Source organism: Dermacentor albipictus, chromosome 6 (assembly GCF_038994185.2).
Source record: "Dermacentor albipictus isolate Rhodes 1998 colony chromosome 6, USDA_Dalb.pri_finalv2, whole genome shotgun sequence".
NCBI lineage: Eukaryota > Metazoa > Arthropoda > Arachnida > Ixodida > Ixodidae > Dermacentor > Dermacentor albipictus.
This window is the reverse complement of record NC_091826.1, coordinates 67,924,800-67,946,920: the sequence shown is the minus strand read 5'-3', so window position 1 is coordinate 67,946,920 and position 22,121 is coordinate 67,924,800. Positions and strand designations below refer to the sequence as shown.

The 22,121-nt window shown below is 48.3% G+C and overlaps 1 long non-coding RNA gene across 1 annotated transcript; it reads left to right on the top strand.

The window, feature by feature from the left end:
- The first annotated feature begins 897 nt into the window (after nt 1–897).
- Nucleotides 898–20,699, top strand: LOC139061158 (uncharacterized). Its single transcript, XR_011515231.1, has 2 exons — nt 898–979; nt 20,456–20,699. It is a non-coding gene; the product is annotated as an uncharacterized lncRNA (long non-coding RNA).
- The last annotated feature ends 1,422 nt before the right edge of the window (nt 20,700–22,121 follow it).

The following is a 22,121-nucleotide window of genomic DNA, read 5'->3' as shown; positions in this document are numbered from 1 at the left end:
ACGTGGTAGAGTGCGCAGCATTGGAGCAATTCTACCGCTGCATCGAAGATGACGTCAGGCTCTGGCTGCAGGATAAGCTTCAAGAAGTAAAGCTGAATAAGGCAGCAGAGCTAGCTGAGGAGTATTATATCCGCCGAAGCTTGCATAATAGGGCCGTGCAAGTGGTAAAAGCGGAGAGGAAAGACGCTTTTACAAAGCCCGATGAAAGGAAACCGTTCGCGTATCGCAGTTTTCGGAAGGACTCATTTCCTCCTGAAGAAAGTGAGCAGAAAGGGTTAAATGAATCGCAAAAATCAAACAATGTTGCCATGCAGCGCGCGGATGCCGCACGTACAGTTGAATCGCGGTAGCCGCTAATCGGTTACAACTGCAAAAGGGAAGGGCACATCGCGGCAAACTGTAAATAGAAGGTTGCTTTTGCAACAATTCGAGAAACAAAAAAGAACATGCGGTCGTTGGAACGCAGGAGATAAGCGTTAACGGCAAAAATGCCGAGCACTCCGGGACTCAGCAGCCACTATGGACGTGGCCCACTCTTCACTAGTTTCTCCGAACGACTTCACAGGGGAATGCGCGTGGATAAGGCAAGTTGCTGTGGAGCAGTGTGCTTGCTTACCGATCGCTACGGTGATCATAGAAGGCACTTTTGGTAAGCTTAATACCGAAGCGGCCGTGTCGGCAGCCCTCCCAGAGCATTTTCCTTATCTCTTCTCTAAAAGCTTGGAGCAGCTTCTAAAAGAACAAGGAAAATCGTTCTTTCTCAGCTTGGCGTGCATTGGCCTTACATGATCGCAAGCGCGAAAGCTCACGCTGAAACTTGATACTGCACCAGAGAGTGAGATAAAAACAGCGGCCAAGCAGCGTAACCCGAGCAGTCAGTCGACCGGGCTGGAGAATTCCCGCAGTCGAGCCGTCTGCTGCTGAAGAGGGTTGCATCATCCCCAATGGCGGAGAAACCGAACCGGCGCCGTTGGGCGAGGTGAGCTCGACGTTGACCCCAATCTCTTACAGCTGGCATGAGCTACTGAACGTTGACCGAGCGACGTTCATTCGAAAACAGCAAGGGGATATCTCGATAAAGGACTTGCTTGATAATGTGAAACTGGGAGCAGCGAGAAAGAATGTTTCATTCCATGAGAAATCTGGCTTGTAGTACCGCAGGTATTCGGACGTACAGGGTCGTAAGTAGGAGCAACTTTTAATACCTTTATTGTATCGCCGTGAACTACTGGACCTCGCGCACGTGAACGCGTGGGCAGGACATCTCGGCTTGAAGAAGACGAAAGCTCAACTTGCCCAAGAGTACTACTGGCCTCGTTGTTGGAAGGACATTCAATAGTTTGTGCTCTCTTGTGATACATGTCAAAGGGTCGGCAAGAGTACTGACAAATGGAAGGCAAAAATTAAATTGGTACCAGTCATAACTGAGCCTTTCCGTCGGCTGGTAATCAACATAGTAGGGCCACTGCCCGAGTCCGAGAACGGATGTCGATACATTTTAACTGCCCTGTGTTTCGCAACGAAGTTTCCGGAGCGGTGCCACTCAGGTAGCTCAATTCTCCTCAGGTCGTTGATGCGCTCCTTTCTATATTCGCTCGACTCGAATTTCCTTAGGAAATTCAATATGATAATGGCGCCGTCTTCACTAGCTTCCTAACGTCTACTTTCCTGGAAAGGTGCGGAATCAAAGTGTTCCACAGTTCGATCAATCAGCCGCAATCCAATCCAGTAGATCAAGCGAATGCATTCAGTGTTGAAACGAATATTGAGAGCTCTTTGCTTTGAGCGGAAACGTGATTGGGAAGCATGCGTTCCAGCCGCAATGTTCGCTTTGAGATCTGCTCCCCTCGAGAGTACGGGCTTCAGCCAGGGGCGTAGCCAGGGGGGGGGGGGGGGCTTATGGGGCTTGAGCCCCCCCCGAAATTTTTTCGCGCTGTCATGCGCCGCCGACCAAAACAACCCCCGGCGCCGGAAATCATGCTCGATTTTGTCTAGAATGTCCTGAATTCATGCTCGAAAAGACATTTTTGCGCGAACATAGCGAAATCGGGCTGGATTTCGCGGAAACGCCCATGCATCGGGAGTCACATACCGTAACGCAGGAGCCCCACCGAGCACAAAATTTCAAGGACGTTTTGATGGCGAGCAGGCTCGTCTCGGCATCTCGTGCAGGCCGCGGAATCTACCGAGCGATTGGATTTCAACTCTGAAACTTTGTGGGTATAAAGTTCTCATAACATTTTGATACGAAAGGTGCATTGACATTTCCAAAGTCGTGCTTTAGATTTTCGATTCCGGAATTTTGTGGGTTTAATGCTGTTGTAAACATTAGACGCCAAAGGTGCATCGACCTTTCTGAAGTCGTACATCGGGCCATACAACGAGACAAGCCAAATCAACATACTATCAGACAAGTTGACAAAGCACGCAGCGAGGTCCGATGAGACAAAGCGTTGTGGTGGTTCATTTGTGCCATAAGGTCGCAGAAAAGAATATAATTTTTTTTTCACCTGCGCCAAAGCATCCATGTCAAGAACTAAAGCCAACATTGTAACTAAGTTCTTATTTATTTTTCTACCTAGACTTTTATTCGCGAGGATACATTAAGCCTCCTTCTCATATTTTTTTTTTCTCGCAACCCGCGAGCTGCCAATCCAGCCAGAGCGCATGCGTTTTTCTGGTGCTGCATCCAAGTGCGCGCGCCGCACTTGGATGCGCGTTCGTTTTTCTCTGGCCGACTGCCTTTTCACCTGGCAGAGTTTTGGACGCTTTCTGGCTAGCAGACGAGAAAAAGAAACAATGCATAGTCGCTCGCCACCAGCATTGCGGGGACTCGACGGATTGCAACGCGTTCGCTTGTGTGCGCAAAGGAGAAAAGCGGGGAGGAACCGCGCCGCCTTCTGTCGCACGCGATACATTTTGGGAGTGGAGGGAAGGGGGGGGGGGTGCTGTGATCTGTGAATCTGTGGTTGCGCAACCTGTTTATTTGCCTTGTTTGACGCATTATATATAGTGACTTTTTCTTAGGTACGTAGATTTATTGGAGACTTATACGTATATTTAAACATCTTGTTGCGAGGTTTTCTGTATATGCGCAGTGAACTTCGTTTCCAGTGCCAATTTTTGCCCTGTATCACGCTGTATCTTCACATATGTATATTCCATTGAATCTTCGCATTCCTAATGTACGAAGGCGAGTCAATGAAAGTGAGACAACCCGCCACGCGCAATAATGGTTCGGTTCATTATTTTCGAGGCATGCGCGTAGCACATACGCATCTCATTTACAAGTGACATGCAGAGGTGAGGTTAAATGTTCTTTAATGTTCTCATACACTGGGTTGAGCAGGGTTACGTGACATAATGGACACTCCAAAAGTTGAACAGCTTGGTGTCGTGAGGTTTTTGACAAATGAAGATGTTTCCCAAAAAGAAATTATTCGCCATATGGCTGCCGTATGCGTTGAACATTGCGTTTCATTGGCCACTGTGAAGCATTGTAGCAAACTGTTCAAAGAAGGACATGAAAGTTACAAAGACGATCCATGACCGGGCCAAAGCCACCGTGCAATCATCCCCAACACAATTGAAAAGGCCGTGGTTGCTCAGTGGCTATGGTGTTGGGCTGCTGAGCACGAGGTCGTGGGATCGAATCCCGGTCAAGGCGGCTGCATTTCGATGGAGGCAAAATGCGAAAACACCCGCGTACTTAGATTTAAGTGCACGTCAAAGAACCCCAGATGAGGGTGACGACATTTTGTCTGCAATTGTGACCGAGGATGACTCATGGTGCCGCTACTACTAGCCTGAAACACTACGGCAAAGCTTACAGTGGAAGCATTTGGATTCACCACTCCCAAGGAAAACAAAGGCCGTCATTTCTGCCGGAAAAGTGTTGACTTCTTTTTAGATCGTTAGGGGCCATTATTTATCGAATTTTCTAAACCTGGAGAGACTCTAAATCATTTCAGATATTGTGAAAGGTCGGATCGGCTGCGTGTCGCAATCAAGAACAAACGACGTGGAAAATTGAGCATTGGGAACATGTTGCTTCACAACATTGCCCGTTCCTACGTCGCTGATGTGATTAATACGAAACTGGCAAAGTTCAAGTGCGAAACGTTGCAACATTCCTCATGCAGCCCAGACCTGTTTCCTTGCGTCTTCCACATTTGGTAAAATTTGAAAAAACTGCTCAAGGGAACCAGATTCGTGTCGGAAGATGACGTGTAGTCATTTACAGGTTTTTGAGACAGCAACCCAAGGAGTTTTATGAGACGGGAATTACGCGACTCGTTAGTAGGACAAGTGTCTAAATACTCATGGTGGCTACTTTTAAATAAAGTACCCCGTTTATCATATATTCGCATTGGCTCACTCTCATTTGACTCGCCCGCGTATATTTTGCAGAACTCCTGCTTTTTTACATGTGCTCTCTGTTGCGACTACAATTTCGGAGCAATTGCTCGCAATACACGAGCGGTGACAGCTGCTCCTGCGCAATACATCAACATACATTCTAACAACGGACAGCGTCATTGAGATTTTCCCTGGTCGTTGCATATGTACGAAAATGTAAACAAGGTTGTTGAATGATATATATATATATATATATATATATATATATATATATATATATATATATATATATATATATATATATATATATATATATATATATATATGTATATGTATATGTATAGATCCCTCGACTAATTCTGTAAGGAGGAGGCCGAGCGGCAAAGTGAGCCCCCCACGAACGAAATTTCTGGCTACGCCACTGGCTTCAGCCCAGCGGAGCTTGTATACGGCCGGAGTTTAAGAACCCCGCTGCATATGCTGCGAGAGGCGTGGGAAAGCTATGATGAGGACCCAACTGTAGTTGCGTACGTTCTTAGCTTGCTTCAGAGGCTCGGAAGAACTGAAGACCTTGTCGAGAGCCAACTTAAGGCTGCACAGGCGTTGTCAAAGGTGTACTACGACCGGTCAGCAAGGAAGCGTACTTTGGAAGCGGGTAGCCAAGTGATGTTACTGCGGCCTTCTAAGAAAAATAAACTCGAGGTTCATTGGGAAGGGCCAGCAAAGGTTGTATCGAAGCTTTCTGATACAAACTACGAAGTGAACCTAGGCAAACGACCGAGCAAAATCTACCACAGCAATTTGATGAAAGCATGCATTCAGCGTCACGCAGTGGTGAACGTAGCTTTGAGTGTTCAGGACGAGGAAGGTACGGAAATCCTGACCACTGCGGACATTAAGGAAGGTGGTCCCCATGTCCTGCTGGAACAAGTAAAGTTAGAACCTCGTCTAAGCGAAGCCCAAAAGGAGGACTTGAAAATAATTGTTTCTGAGTTTGAAGAGGTCTTTTCCGATCGGCCCGGAAAGACGACGCTAATTGAGCATGACATTGAGCTAACGTGCGAAGAGCCGATACGTAGTAAGCCGTATCGTTGTTCTCCCGTACAGAAACGGATTATAGCGGATGATATTCAGCGCATGTGTGACCTAGGAGTCATTGTGCCGAGTGAGAGCGACTACATCTCACCTCTAATACCAGTCGAAGTACCGGGAAAGGATCCCAGGTCGTGAATCAGTTATCGACGCCTGAATGCGATAACCCGAGATCAGACCTATCCGATACCGAACCTCGAGGAAAGGATGGAGACGGTATTGAAGTCGAATTACATATCCGCGCTAGACCTTGTGCGAGGCTATGTGCAAGTCCCCCTCACAGAGCGGGCCAGTCGCTACGCTGCGTTCGTGTCCCCGAGCGGAACGTTCCACCCAGTCCTGTTGAGTTTTGGGCTCAAAAACGCGCCGTATTGTTTTTCCAGTCTAATGGATCACGTGCTTCGTGGCCTGTCTGAGTACGCACTCCCTTACCTCGACGATGTCGCCATCCTTTCAAACACTTGTGTCGAGCATATGGAGCACTTACGAGTCGCGCTGAGCAGGCTGAAAGAAGCAGATATTACGGTAAAACCTGTGAAGTGTCACCTTGGTATCTGGGGCATGTGGTGGGGCGCAGCCGACGAAGACCATTTGATATCAAAGTAGCCGCGGTCGTGAAGTACTCCCGACCAACCACCAAATCCGAGATAAGGGCCTTCTTGAGCTTGGCTGGATATTACCAGCATTACGTGAAAGGTTACTCTGCGCTTGCTTGTCCTGTAACTGACGCAATTAGAAAGTCTGAGCCAGTGAAGCTGCAATGGGACTCGACAAAAGAGAGCGCGTTTCAAATGCTGAAACATGCCTTGAGCGAAAAACCAGTTCTAGTGGCGCCAGACTTTTCAAAACGTTTTTTGATCCAGTGCGATGCGAGCGACCGTGGCATGGGAGCGCTGCTATGCCAAGGGGATGACAACGGCCATGAACGGCCAGTTTTGTACTTTAGCCGTAAACTAACTTGCAGAGAAGAGGCTTACACTACCTCTGAAAAGGAATGCGCCTGCGTCGTGTGGGCCGTGCAAAAATTGGCCTACTACATTGCCGGTTCCAAGTTTGTGGTGGAGACCGACCACTGCCCACTGACTTGGTTAAATAATATGTCGTCTAAAAGCAGCCGTTTGTTAAGGTGGAGTATGACGCTCCAGCAGCACAATCTCGTCGCTCGCTATAAAAAAAGAAAGTTGAACGCGAACGCAGACACATTGAGCCGTGCGTACTAAACAGTGCTGCCTTCGAACTCCCCGTCACTTGCATTTCGTTAGTTCACGAAACGCTAGTTGTGTCGTTATTAGGTGAGGGCAAAATTTAGACACCTCATTTGCAGCCTTAGCTTAGTGTTTTCTGACAAAGTGATTTCAAGAAAACCAAAACCTTGTTTTGTATCGCAAACATTACGTGTCATGTAGTGACACATTCTTTGTGCCGCTCTTGAGAGTTCTGTATGGCACATGTATCTCTTCTCGAAGAGTGAACTAAATTGGGACAGAGATAAAGCTAGAAGAATTTCGACACGTTTGAGTATGGTATTCTGAAAGGGACAAAATGGCACTTGCTCGTGTTGGGGGTGCATGTCCATTATGCCCCGGCCTCTGAGCCGTTCATGTAACACACTTGTACATACAGCATATAAACGTTTCGTTTACTCACCATCGCCTTGGATCCTTTTTCGCAACAGTGGCGGCAGCGTTGAGACGTCTCCGTCACAACAATGCGTACAGTCAACGCGCGGTCGCCGCGATAGAGTCTCCCGAACCGGCTTCTTGCGTGAAAGGTCGGCAATCGCTGAGCGCGAACTGTGTGAAATATGTCCATATAGTGGGTGGTCTGTAAAACCAAATGGTGCATAACAGAACGAAGCCTCAATGCGTGCAGCCATCGGACGTGTTCACGGCGAGCAACTGCGCATCTGCATGCATGTCCGCGCACAATGGTTTGCCATCGCTTTGAGCGCACTTTCGCACCAGGCCGTGAGCTTTAAGCCGCAGCATTTGAGAGTTTCCCAGAACACTAGCAACCATCGTTGCGCGGGTGCGATCAGAACTGTTCAAAAATAATTTCGTTACAGAAACTTCGACGCCTACGGCGATTGTGATGTGCCGTCGCGACGATTCAATCATCTTTTGTTTTTTAAATTCTTGAACATTTCACTATTATTTCTCAAGTTGCGTCGCACTGTATCTTTATCGGTCTTCTCAGCGTGCGTATATGCCTCTGCTTCTTTTTTGTAATCCAGTGCATTAATTCATAACACAAACATGACCAAATGCCATGCCTTTCTTTAATATGCGTCTTACCGCGCCCTTTCCGCTCCAGAGAACTTGCCAGTATCCAGCATCAACAAGTTCATAGACCAAACCGTCCAGACATTAGCCAGGTAGCGGGCGCGGGCGAGCGTCTCAGTGCGCGGTTTCTGCTACTCACCGAACATCGCACAGTCCCGGCGCCGTAGCAGAAATCTTCCTCACGTGCGTGCTTGCTGCATACGCGAGCTGTAGCCGATGGCTGTCTGCCGGTTCTAAATTTCGCCAGCCAAACTTCACGCAGCTCCTTGCCCTGCGGGTACGTGTGAATAAGGCTCAGACTTGGATCTGTTTCGTACGTGCGGCACTGCGGCACCAAGCAGTAGCCTACCATGCTGCCCGCCTCCAAAGGCAGCCACTACCTATTATAGTAGTTTCAAATGTTGTCAAGCAGACACCGAAGGCGGTAAAGCCGCACCGCTTAATTAGAACCGCCGCGCCGGTGCGACATTACCTTTCGTTTTCAGCTCACTTCGGCGCTTCCGAAGCAGTCGACGCGTCCACGTGATCCCTCATGCCGCGTCACGCCGACGGTGGCGCCAGGTTTTCCAGTGGTGGAGATCGAGGCCAACAGCGATCGAGCCGAGCTCTGCGCAAGGAAGAAACAAATTTTAAGGGAGGTACCGAGTTACGAAGAAACAACTCCAAACACAAGTGGAAAAACGTGAAACCCGTTCAGGCACAATCACTCTGTCCTTAGTCAAACAGCTACGCTAAATTTCAGTTCATTTGCTCCGCCGTACGCTGCTCGAGGCTCCAGGCGAACGCGCTCACCCCTGCACGTTACGAGTTTCGTAAATTGTTGTAAATTCTACAGCTGTTTTATTTTTGTTTACATTTCCAAATGGACTAAAGTTCGTTTCTTACTGCACAGGATTAATTTGTTAAATACAGGAGCGCTTGAAAAACAACTAACGTCTGCTACCGGTATGCGCTTGGGTTTCCTAAGTGTGTGCGAAGATACAAATATATGCCTTCATGCCCGTGAGCATTATCAAGGCTAATAGCGACATACTGACCTTTCCAGAGCCTGTACCTTCACGTCATCATCATCATCATCATCATCATCATCATCAGCCTGGTTACGCCCACTGCAGGGCAAAGGCCTCTCCCATATTTCTCCAACAACCCCGGTCATGTACTAATTGTGGCCATGCCGTCCCTGCAAACTTCTTAATCTCATCCGCCCACCTAACTTTCTGCCGCCCCCTGCTACGCTTTCCTTCCCTTGGGATCCAGTCCGTAACCCTTAATGACCATCGGTTATCTTCGCTCCTCATTACATGTCCTGCCCATGCCCATTTCTTTTTCTTGATTTCAACTAAGATGTCATTGACTCGCGTTTGTTCCCTGACCCAATCTGCTCTTTTCTTATCCCTTAACGTTACACCTATCATTCTTCTTTCCATAGCTCGTTGCGTCGTCCTCAATTTGAGTAGAACTCTCTTCGTAAGCCACCAGGTTTCTGCCCCGTAGGTGAGTACTGGTAAGACACAGCTATTATATACTTTTCTCTTGAGGGATAATGGCAACCTGCTGTTCATGATCTGAGAATGCCTGCCAAACGCACCCCAGCCCATTCTTATTCTCCTGATTATTTCCGTCTGATGATCCGGATCCGCCGTCACTACCTGCCCCAAGTAGGTGTATTCCCTTACGACTTCCAGTGCCTCGCTGCCTATTGTAAATTGCTGTTCTCTTCCGAGACTGTTAAACATTACTTTAGTTTTCTGCAGATTAATGTTTAGACTCACTCTTCTGCTTTGCCTCTCCAGGTCAGTGAGCATGCATTGCAATCGGTCCCCTGAGTTACTAAGCAAGGCAATATCATCAGCGAATCACAAGTTACTAAGGTATTCTCTATTAACTTTTATCCCCAATTCTTCCCAATCCATGTCTCTAAATACCTCCTTTCAACATGCTGTGAATAGCGTCGGAGAGATCGTATCTCCCTGCCTGACGCCTTTCTTTATTGGGAATTTGTTGCTTGATTTATGGAGGACTACGGTGGCTGTGGAGCCGCTATAGATATCTTTCAGTATTTTCACATACGGCTCGTCTACACCCTGATTCCGTAATGCCTCCATGACTGCTGAGGTTTCCACAGAATCAAACGCTTTCTCGTAATCAACGAAAGCTATATATAAAGGTTGGTTATATTCCGCACATTTCTCTATCACCTGATTGATAGTGTGAATATGATCCATTGTTGAGTAGCCTTTACGGAATCCTGCCTGGTCCTTTGCTTGACAGAAGTCTAAGGTGTTCCTGATTCTATTTGCGATTACCTTAGTAAATAGTTTGTAGGCAACGGACAGTAAGCTGATCGGTCTATAATTTTTCAAGTCTTTGGCGTCTCCTTTCTTATGAATTAATATTATGTTAGCGTTCTTCCAAGATTCCGGTACGATCGAGGTCATGAGGCATTGCGTATACAGGGTGGCTAGTTTCTCTAGAACAATCTGTCCACCATCCTTCAACAAATCTGATGTTATCTGATCCTCCCCAGCTGCCTTCCCTCTTTGCATATCTCTCAAGGCTTTCTTTACTTCTTCCGGCGTTACCTTTGGGATTTCGAATTCCTCTAGATTATTTTCCGTTCCATTATCGTCGTGCCCATGGGTGCCACTGGTACTGTATAAATCTCTATAGAACTCCTCAGCCACTTGAACTATCTCATCCATATTAGTAATGATATTGCCGGCTTTGTCTCTTAACGCATACATCTGATTCTTGCCAATTCCTAGTTTCTTCTCCACTGTTTTTAGGCTTCCTCCGTTCCTGAGAGCATGTTCAATTCTATCCATATTATACTTCCTTATGTCAGCTGTCTTACGCTTGTTGATTAACTTCGAAAGTTCTGCCAGTTCTATTCTAGCTGTAGGGTTAGAGGCTTTCATACATTGGCGTTTCTTGATCAGATCTTTCGTCTCCTGCGATAGTTTGCTGGTATCCTGCCTAATGGAGTTACCACCGACTTCCATTGCACAATTACCTTCACGTACTACGACGTTAACGCAGAGCGGCGGGCTCTTGATTGCACTCGTTTGCAGGCAGAGCGATTCGACGCGGACCATGGTGTCTCTAATGGAATAGTGAGCTGTTGGGCTAGTTGGTTTAACATGAGTTTTGCAAAGGGGAGCGCCGAAGTGTTGCGGAAAAAGGAGACGTGGACAGGACAGACGCTCACTTGCAACTAAGCATATTTTCAGAGACAAAACGATCTCACGCAACCTAAAAAGGATCGGCGAAAAACATTGCGTTGACCTCGTCTTCCCAGCTCCTGTCAAGCTTTCTCGGTAGTGCGCTCTTGCAAACTGGCCATAAGAAGAACAGGACCTGTGAAAAGAAACACACGAAACTGATCGCTTCCTGTGCTGCCGAAGTGGTACATAAGATACCACAAGACTGTGGGATAGTTTACATTGGGCAGACGGGGCGCTGTCTAAATGACAGGCTAAGAGAACATTCTTCATTTTTAAAGGCCCTGAAGAACTCGACGCACCTTGCTGCGCACTGCAAGGATTGTGGCTGAAGCCAATTTTCGATGAAACCGAAATTAAATGCAGATCCACAGGCAGACTCGAAAGGGAAATTCTCGACGCAGGCCAGATTCGCGCTCATGCTAACCTTTGCATTAGTGCCCCGTCAGTGTATCTGAAGGATGAGGAATTTCCGCTCCTTGCCCTTGGCTGAAGTTTCTACACCGCCTCCTTTGTAACTCCTCCTCCCCCTCCTCCCCCCCCCCCCGCCCCACCGAAGGTTATTTTTTGGGGGATCACTTCTGTCAGGCCACTTGCACGTGCCGTTGTTGCTACCACCTAGACTACCGCTGTCATTATTGAAGTAGTGATGCATGCGCCGTTGTTAGGCGAATTTCACACATATATATATATATATATATATATATATATATATATATATATATATATATATATAATGTAAATTCTTTTTGTACAATTATCGATGACAGCGCATGCGCAATAACGTACCTGGTGGTTTGTCTCAGAACATTTACTTAGTCGCGAGCAAACGTTTTTCCTGTCCAGGTCTCCTTTTTCCGCAACGCTTCTGCGATCCCCTTTGCAAAAATCATCTGCAATGAACTTGATGCCGCAGCATATGATGTGACCGGCGTTGAACGTAGCCTCGCCTTCATTTACCCACCTTTGCGTCCCTTCGGCGAGAGAGGATGTATGTTTTGCAGCGAAACTAGAGCGCCTGACGTGCTTTGCGGCTCGTCTTGGGAGATCGCCTTATCACCGTCTCGGCAGCCATTTTCCCAACCGTCACACCACCTAAGTCGCTGGAATGACCGAATAGCTTCGTTCATCTGCCCGACAAGTGACCTTTAACGTGCCTTCGAAGGAATCCGTCTCCTCGTGCCTGGCGAACCGGACACCTTCAAAACACTGGATTCAAAACACTGGACACTTGGGAGATCGCCTTATCACCGTCTCGGCAGCCATTTTCCCAACCGTCACACCACCTAAGTCGCTGGAATGACCGAGTAGCTTCGTTCATCTGCCCGACAAGTGACCTTTAACGTGCCTTCGAAGGAATCCGTCTCCTCGTGCCTGACGAACCGGACACCTTCAAAACACTGGATTCAAAACACTGGACACTTGGGAGATCACCTTATCACCGTCTCGGCAGCCATTTTCCCAACCGTCACACCACCTAAGTCGCTGGAATGACCGAGTAGCTTCGTTCATCTGCCCGACAAGTGACCTTTAACGTGCCTTCGAAGGAATCCGTCTCCTCGTGCCTGGCGAACCTGACACCTTCAAAACACTGGATGAACGCCTCCTTACAGTCCTCTCATAATCGCACTCTCCCTTTCCTTCGAGCACCGCTTCTTGGACGACGCGTTGTCTATATATATATACGCACTCTCGTCTCAGCGTATTGTTGTGAGTTCCTCTCATAATCGCTCTCTCCCTTTCCTTCGAGCACCGCTTCTTGGACGACGCGTTATATATATATATACGCGTTGGCTACAGCGGGACGACAGCCGGGCAATATCGTCGGCAGTGGCTAGTACGAACGCCCCAGTAGACCGCCGCGATGTTGTCCGCGACCACGGCTTCGGCTGCGTCTGTGACTGTCCTTCTCCTGGCTTGGTGTGGTGGCACGGATGCGAGATTTAGCGTGTCCTCGTTTGCCAGCCGGAGGCTACAAACGTGCGCTCCGGATCCACTGTCGTTCCGGCTCGAAGACCGGGCGTCCTGCCCTTTCAGGCGGAGTGCGAACACTGTTAAGAATGGCGAGCCGCTAAGCAAGATTGCCACCTTGCCACCCGATTACGACAAGGGGTGCAAGACGCGCACCTCTCCCTCTCCGTCGCTGCAGCTGGGAGGCGTTCAAAGAAGCGGCCTTTGCGTTGGAATCCGCCGCCTTCCTCCAGCCCCTTCGACATTGTGACGGAACTAGTTCGGTGCGTGAACAATGATTCCGGAGTTCCCCAACGCGGAGCTGATTTGACACGCATGGACAAGCTGCCGCGGGAACGACGTATTTTTGTGCTTCTCACGGTTCGGAGTGGCACGGAACAACGAGCGACCCTCGAGCGGCAACGATAGTTCCCGGAACGGCACCCGCCAACGCCGTCGTCGGGCATCAGAGCGCGGTTGCCTTTGTGTACGTAAACTGTTCTGCAGAGCAGCGGCGCGTTGGTGATGAGTAAACGAACAGTCGCCGCGTCGTAGGACCGGCGGATCGAGTGTATAAAAACTGTGGTTGTGCGAATGCTGAGAACACTTCTCTTGAGCAGTCATGTTAGACTGAGTCACTTCTCTCATGCAGTCCTGTTGGGCTAATACTCTTTTTCTCAAGCAGTCATGTTAGACTGATTTAATTTCTGTAAATAAACCCCTTTTCCTCGTTCTCGATGAGAAGCAGTTCTTCACTTCATCAACGATCTCAGCGTAAATAAGTTGGACGACGGCATGGGCCAGCTACCTCCGAATTCATGCCGTACTCCAATCTTGGCAAAGGACCACGGACGATGGGATTGAGCCCCCAATCCTGACAACTGGCTGACAGCGGTGAGATGGACTTTGCGACATGGTGCTGTATCTGCGGTGAGTGCTTGGTTTTTGCTTTGACTCTCTAGGCTTCATTTTGTGGTTGTTCTGTTTAGAACAGTAGGGAAGCTAGATTGTTGTGTGTTAGCTAGGTTGTGTTTTCCCAGCTAGATTTAGAGAGCAGAATCAAGGCAGTAAAGCAGCAGTCATGGAGTTAAGGACACTGCTGAGAGACGAGTAGTTGATTGTTGGTGAGGAACTGGGCCTAGATGTACGCAAGGAAATGCTCAAATCGGAATTATTGGAGCTAATTTCCGAAAAGGCCAGTGAGGAAGAAATTGAAATGGGGTTTGAACTTCTCAAAAAGAGAGAGAAACGGGAAAGAGAAAGAGAAGAACGGGACAGAGAAAAACGAGAGAGAGAGGAACGGGATAGAGAGAGAGAGGAACGCGATAAAGATCGCGAGTTAAGAAAAATGCAACTTGAACTTGAAAACAGACGTTTGGAGTTGTCTCAAGGAAGTGAAGGCGCTCTGGGTCGATCAAGTGAGGCAGAATCGTACCGCATGGACAGGCTATTAAAGCCATTTGAGGTCGGGACCGACATAGGCTTGTTCCTATGCAATTTTGAAAGGACTTGTGAAAAGATGAACTTCGGCCCGAGTACATGGCCACAGCGGTTGCTGTCTATGTTGCCGTGTGAGGCGGCGGAAGTAATCGCCAGATTGAGTGTGCAGGATGCATATGATTATGCGAAAGTTAAGGCTAGTCTCCTGAAGAAATACCGCCTTTCAGCCGAAGCTTTTCGGCAAAGGTTTAGGAGCACAGGCAAGAAAGATAGCGAGGGCTATCCGGAGTTTGCATATAGCTTAAAGGCCAACCTAGTCGAGTGGCTTAAAAGCGCGGAAGCGTACGACAGCAGAGACATGATCATTGAATGCATGTGTCTAGAGCAGTTTTACAAAACCATCCCCCAAGCTGTGAAACTGTGGGTGCAAGACAGAGGTAATGTAAACACTGTGGAAAGGGCGGCTGAATTAGCCGAAGAGTACGCAACCCGTAGAAAGTTGAACGCCGAGGAGGGAAACTGGGACGGTCGAAATGGACCGCGGAAACCATTTCCGTTGAAAAAGAGTGCGCAAACTAGACGATCCGAGCCTGTAGACATGGCGGAAAATCCCGCAGAAAAGAGCGAGGAGAAACTTAACGGAGAAACCGTACAAAAAGAACAGAAAAGAAAATTCGAATCTGTTAGACCAATTCGCTGTTACAAATGCCACAAACTGGGACATATAGCTGTAAACTGCGAGAAGTCTAGCGTAGTTTTTTCCTACGTGGAGGAAAAGGATGAGAATATGGAACTTTTAAGTCCATATCTACACGACCTGCAAGTTAATGGAAAACCATGCCGAGTGCTAAGAGACAGTGCCGCCACGCCGGACATTGTCCATCCGTCTTACGTGATGGTAGATGACTTCACCGGAGAAGTAGCGTGGATAAAACAGGTTGTAGAAGAACACAGCGTGTGTCTGCCCATGGCCAAAGTCAAAATCAGTGGACCGTTCGGGGAGCTAGAGACTGAGGCTGCAGTTTCCAAATTTTTGTCACTGCAGTATCCCTACATCTTTTCGAATCGTTCGAATCAGTTACTGCGTGACAGAGGGCTCAAACTGGGAGAGGGCATAGTAGAGGCATTGACCCGAGGCCAAGCTCGTAAGATCGCGGCGCTTTCGGCTGAAAATGCTCAAGCTCCTCCAGCTGAAGCAGAAAAGGGGATAGCTTCAATACCCGAATCCGAGCTAGGCCCGAGGGACAAAAGAACAGTTGAGGAGAGCCTGCCAGCTGACCAGCTCAATGAGAGCGTAGCACTAGAGTGTCAGAGTTCTAGCGTGCAGGAAGAGCAAGCAGACGCGCTCACAAGCGAGACAGGGTCGTTATTATCACCGGCCTCAAAGAACTTCGATCAACTCTTACGCGTGGATAGAGAGTCACTGGCAGCTGAGCAAAAGAATGATGAGAGCTTAGCTAAATTACGTGACACAGCTAAAGAAGGCATTGCTAGGCGCAACGTAACGATACATGAGAGAGGAGGATTGTTGTATCGGCATTATAGAGATCGAAAGGGTAAGATTTTAGATCAGTTAGTCATACCTACTAAGTATAGGGAGGACCTTTTGAGTCTTTGTCATGGAAATGGGTGGTCCGGCCACCTAGGCATAAACAAATCAAAGGAAAGATTGCTTATGAAATACTACTGGCCTGGCTGTTTCAAAGATGTAGAAAACTTTGTAAGATCATGCGACGCCTGCCAGCGTTCTGGTAAACCAGGAGAGACTTGGAAAGCTCCACTGAAGAGCCTTTCAGACGGCTTGTAATAGACACGGTAGGGCCTCTTCCAAAAACAAAATCAGGCTACAGGTACTTGTTTACCATGCCGTGTCCGGCTACCAAGTTTCCAGAAGCAATCCCTTTGAAAGAGCTCAGCTCCACCGAAGTAGTAGACGCGCTTTTGACAGTGTTTGCACGAGTTGGATTTCCAGCCGAAATTCAGGCAGATCAAGGGTCAGTATTCACGAGCGCACTGACTTCCACATTCTTGGAAAAGTGCGGGGTAAAGTTAATACACAGTTCTGTCTATCACCCTCAGTCAAACAGTGTAGAGAGGTGGCATTCGGTGCTTAAGCGAGTTTTGCGTGCGCTCTGTTACGAGCACAAGGAGGACTGGGAGAACTGTCTGCCGGCAACTTTGTTTGCTTTGCGAACGGTTCCACATGAGGCGACAGGGTTCTCACCAGCAGAACTAGTGTATGAGAGGACACTCCGTTCTCCACTGAGAATGTAAAGAGAGATGTGGGACGAAAGAGGGGAGATTCCGACAGTGGTTGAATACGTGCTAAATTTACTGGAACGGCTAAGCGCAAACCAAGAACTAGTCGGAAAGAACATGGCACTAGCTCAAAAGAACGCCAAATTCTATTACGACAAGAATGCGAGGCTTCGTACGTTTGAGGCCGGCTTAACGATGAAAGCGGAAAAGTGTAGGTTTGGTTGTTCGCAGGTTACTTATCTGGGCCATGTTGTCGGTCAGGACATGAGACGGCCGGCTGAGCTGAAAATAGCTACGATTGGAGAATTTTCTCAGCCGCGCCCGAAAACGGACCTTCGTTCATTTTTGGGACTTGTGGGGTGCTATCAACGGCACATTCCGAATTACTCGCAATTGGCAAGTCCATTAACAGACGCCCTCCGAAAGGGAGCACCGAGTAACGTACACTGGGATAAGGACAAGGAGAACGCTTTCCAAAGTTTGAAAACGCTATTGGTTTCTCGCCCTGTGCTTCGCGCGCCAGACTACACAAAGGAATTCATAGTTCAATGCGACGCAAGCGACAGAGGTATGGGCGTGGTACTTAGTCAGGTCGGCGACGATAACGAGGAGCATCCTATCCTCTACGCCAGCCGTAAACTAAATGTAAGAGAGGAAGCCTACAGCACTTCAGAGAAGGAATGCGCTTGTTTGGTTTGGGCCGCCCAGAAGTTGTCGTGTTACTTGTACGAAGCGAAGTTCATCTTCGAGACCGACCACTGTCCTCTGACGTGGCTCAATGAAATGTCACACAAAAACGGCCGCTTGCTCCGATGGAGCCTCACTCTCCAAGAGTACAACTTCTCCGTTAGATATAAGAAGGGAAAGTTGCATAGCAATGCGCATGGTTTGAGCAGGCTAATTTGAATTCTGCGTTTGAGGGTCCCGCCTAAATTTTAGGGTTACTAGTGTTAGCTTTTCTTTAGGTGAAGAAAATCCCCTCTCATTCAGCAGAATTCCCTCCATTAATTGCTGAATGTGTCAGCTGGAATTTGCTTCAGAAATTGGCATAGCGAAATGCAGCATTTTTTGTTTGCTTCTGCACTTATGTTGTTGTTGTTTTTTTTTTGAAGCCTAGCGAGTCTAAAGTGATAGCCAATGCACGCCATCTCGGCGCAGAGCCGTGTTGTGGGGTTCATTTTGCAGTTGCCTGTCCTTGTTGGATGTTTTGGGGCGGTGACATCAATGCACAAGTGGTAGCTGCGAGCCAAGACATCAATCCCCCCCTGACCAGCAGCCGTTCTCTTCCTGCCTAGCGGTTGTCAGCGCTAGACAGTCGAGATTTTTCGGGCCATGGAGGCGCTGTTAAGAATGGCGAGCCGCTAAGCAAGATTGCCACCTTGCCACCCGATTACGACAAGGGGTGCAAGACGCGCACCTCTCCCTCTCCGTCGCTGCAGCTGGGAGGCGTTCAAAGAAGCGGCCTTTGCGTTGGAATCCGCCGCCTTCCTCCAGCCCCTTCGACATTGTGACGGAACTAGTTCGGTGCGTGAACAATGATTCCGGAGTTCCCCAACGCGGAGCTGATTTGACACGCATGGACAAGCTGCCGCGGGAACGACGTATTTTTGTGCTTCTCACGGTTCGGAGTGGCACGGAACAACGAGCGACCCTCGAGCGGCAACGATAGTTCCCGGAACGGCACCCGCCAACGCCGTCGTCGGGCATCAGAGCGCGGTTGCCTTTGTGTACGTAAACTGTTCTGCAGAGCAGCGGCGCGTTGGTGATGAGTAAACGAACAGTCGCCGCGTCGTAGGACCGGCGGATCGAGTGTATAAAAACTGTGGTTGTGCGAATGCTGAGAACACTTCTCTTGAGCAGTCATGTTAGACTGAGTCACTTCTCTCATGCAGTCCTGTTGGACTAATACTCTTTTTCTCAAGCAGTCATGTTAGACTGATTTAATTTCTGTAAATAAACCCCTTTTCCTCGTTCTCGATGAGAAGCAGTTCTTCACTTCATCAACGATCTCAGCGTAAATAAGTTGGACGACGGCATGGGCCAGCTACCTCCGAATTCATGCCGTACTCCAATCTTGGCAAAGGACCACGGACGATGGGATTGAGCCCCCAATCCTGACAACACGCAGGCCGGTCGGATTCCGGCTGTAGTGCCGACGGTGATGTGCAACTGTCCCGGCAGTCAATGCAGTCTGTTCGGCGATTTTCACTGTCAAGAGGTAGGCGTCTTTGACACGCTTTAATGTTTCGCGTTGGACATTTGTTCACTATTTCAGGAGTAGTTTCCTTGCGGCTAGGTATGTCAAAGCACCCTTACCGTCGTAAGCAGTATCCGACAGCTTCATTGCACACGAACGAATTATGAAACAGGAAGAATCTGCTATCAGTTGCCGTCACAACTGAATAATGTTTCTTGCAGGCATTGATTTCGCAGGTGCTAGGGTTTCGCACCTTTGTTACTTTCGCACACAGTTTTCGAACTTCTAAAACCCGTCGCTACAACTCGCATCCACCAATACATGCCCGCTAATGTATTTTTATGCTTTTGAAATGTCGCTGTTGCACAAGTAATGCTGTTAAATAATATTTCACTTGTATTTTCTACTTTGTCTCTCCTTTTCGCTGTCTTGTATATATCGATATCATACGCCGCACCTCCACCAGAATTGTAACGCACAGTTGAGTGACGGCACTTTAACCACTTTCCGTTGGGCGAACTCGTGCCCGACAAACAGCGAAGCGAGAGCCTCGCTACAACGTACACAGTCTTTTCTGAAACCGTTCCGCACCTCTTCTTCTTCCCTCGGGAACCGCGCTGATGACACGTTGCTCCGATTGCGCGTGCCTTGTGCGCCTGTGTTGCCCGCTTCACTGCGGCGATCTTTCGCAGGTAGCAGTAAACATCTGGAGGGATGCAGGAGGCGGCTGGCACGCGTAATTTCAAATCATCTTGTGTGAATAGGTTCGTTTTTGGCCAGCATGAAATACTGTGCTCCATCATGTTAACTTTGTTGACCGTGGCACTGCGCCTGATGTACAGAGGATGGCAAAGTGATACAGTGCGTGGTGGCTTTTATTCTCCGCCCGTCCATCAACTATATCGTGACAGAAATAAATTATTGCTATCTTACATTACTATTTCAGGCTGGAAATTAAAAGGAAGTTCTGGATTAGGCGAACTCTGGGTAGGCAAATCTGTCGAGCACCGCAGGAGTATTATTCGGAGCTGCAAGTGCAGGGTTGCGAAAAACTCCACTTCTTTTTAGCAATACACCTGATGCATCTTCATCCAAACGGTGACCGCCGTGGCGCATACTTAATTATTGATCGTTTACGTTATTGTGAAAGATTAGTTTACAGAAGCATTCACGCCAATCTTCAGCTATTATGAGCATTTCAATATAGTGCCTGTTTGTTTTGCTATGAGAGGATGACTCAGCAGATACGGTCTGTGCTCGCTGAAAGATGAGGAAAGAAATTTGCTGTGCCATGTTCAGCAAGTGCGTTCACTGATTGGCTCGCATGGTTCGTTGATCGAATTACTGCCTGGTCGGGTATTGGACGGACGGAGCTGCAGAGTAATCCATTTGAACGCGCTTAAGTGCTGTCGTGCTAAACTCGAGCAGCCTATACCACAAGGCTGTTGGTCGAGTCTGTAGACACTGCTTTGCCTATCCATAAACAATGCTTAAAAATTAAGGAAACGTGTAAATTATTGCCGATGTTAGTATTGCTGAAATCGCGCAAGTGTCGTTCGAATTGTTTCAATTTAAGAAAACAAAACTAAACACCCGTTGATTTGCTGTTATCGTCATCGGTCTCGTTTCTTGACTGCACGCGTTTTTCTTTGCAGATACAGGAGAGTCTTCAGGTGGTTTACGTCGAGGGCGCCGGACCAGGGTTTTTCAGGAACGAGACGTTTACGGTGGCGTGCGCCTGCGTCGCCAACAGGACGCAGCGAGCAACACCAGGCCACCTCAGGCCAGTCGGCGACGTGATGGGCTAAGGCGGCGAGGCTCCGGGCCTGTGGCGGGAAGGCGCTACGAGACCGTAGAGCAAGCTGCAAGAGAGAGAATAAACTTTATTGTACGAAGGAACTCCGTGGAGTCAATCTCGGGTGGAGCTCTTGGACGGCCAGACTGCGGTTACGCAAGTGACTGCTGTTCCCCGGTAGCAATAAGGACGTTGCTTCGAACGTTGGACGGGATTGTACTCCTCCAAAATTCTCTGGGGTGCCCTCCCCCACCTTCTTCTTCTGTGGAGTGGTTAGGCACATGCATATTTATTAAATTTATCGTGTTTCAACCTACAACTTGTTTGCGACCCGCCTCACGGTATGGTTCACTGGCTATGACGTACTGCTGCCGAGTACAATCCAGTCGGTTCGATTCCCGAGTGTATTTAGATAGAGGCGAAATGAAGAAAAGAAGAAGAGGGAAAAATAACCGCACGCGTCCGTGTGCCGTGCTTTTCCAGCACTTTATTAGAAGCCTAGGCATGCGAAATAGTTCGGAGTGCTCCACTACGACGTGTTGCGTGGGCGTTAAACCACACAGTTTAATTTGAGCGAAATGTTTTGCCAATAGTTCAAGCACCTCCTAAAAATTGTACGTTAGCGGTAAAGCAACATTCCTATTTCCTTCTTTTCAATCACATATTATCGATGCCGCCAGACGTCAGAGGATTACGCACCAATCAGTGTTTACCTGCGTACTGATACAGAAATCGGCTACTAGCGTTCTAGTGATTGCGTTCAGAGAACACAATACAATTGCGAACTGGAAACCAACAATCTGCTCAAGGCGCACCCATCGAGTAGTAATACAGATACTTGAACCAATTGTGATAAATCCATCCGCAAAATTGTAAATAAGTGCATCCGTGTTCCTCTTATTTTCTCCGAAAGACTTACTCGCTGCGAGGCAAAGCTATGGGTGGAACACCGGTGAATTGCGTAACAGAATTTAGAGTCAAGCACCTCGAAAAGTAATAGTATATTCATCAGTCATCCTAAGATGCATGATCAATATGCCATAACGATCTGGCTTCAATTTTGCAATCGTACCTCTTCTTTGTACAATAAACGCAGGATCAGAAAATATGAAAACCCCACCAAAGTCTTGGCCGTGTACAGAACGCGCGGCGGTGACCTCGGGAGGCAGTGGGTGCTAAGAGTGACACTCGCAGCCTGAAGTAATTGTGGCCCAGGGTGACCCGATTCGCTGGGAAGCGAAGCTCAGGGCAGACCCCACTGAAAAGTCCACATGCACCGCAGGGCACACAGAAGAAAGCCTCATTTTTGGTTCTTTTGATTTATACGTGTGCGACAAAATACAAGAGCGTTCAGCTTTTGCCGTGAGTGCCGCAGACGCCCAAGGCAAGGAACAAGCTGCCGCCGCCGGATTCGAACCCTTTGCTATGTATTGAAAGAGAGGAAAGGAAACCGAGGGGTCTGATTTTCAATAATCATAAGAAGCCAACAAACAATGACACCATGGACAGCGTAGGGGAAATTACTG